Genomic DNA, 299 nt, shown 5'->3' with positions numbered 1-299 from the left:
GAAAGTCATCTGTAACAGAACATAAAAAGCCTCCTCCTTTCAGAAAGCCAGCTGGTTTAAAAGAAATCAAACTGAAAGAAATTGCAAAAAATTTAGAATTTTGTTAAATTGGAAAAAATAAATCTAAAAAATTAAATAAATACACAGTAAATGGGGAAGAATGATGTGGCATGCACCAGGCACTATAACCTTATTTATTGTTTCTCACAGGACATGCAATAACATGACAAGAGATGAGAGGTGCAACGAGGCGATGGACATATCACATCTTCTGAAGAATCCTCTGGCCTCAGACCTGT

This window comes from Phyllobates terribilis, unplaced genomic scaffold (assembly GCF_046119375.1).
Source record: "Phyllobates terribilis strain yellow unplaced genomic scaffold, ASM4611937v1 Scaffold_2__4_contigs__length_985480577, whole genome shotgun sequence".
In the NCBI taxonomy this organism is placed as follows: domain Eukaryota; kingdom Metazoa; phylum Chordata; class Amphibia; order Anura; family Dendrobatidae; genus Phyllobates; species Phyllobates terribilis.
Note: the sequence above shows the minus strand (reverse complement) of the source record.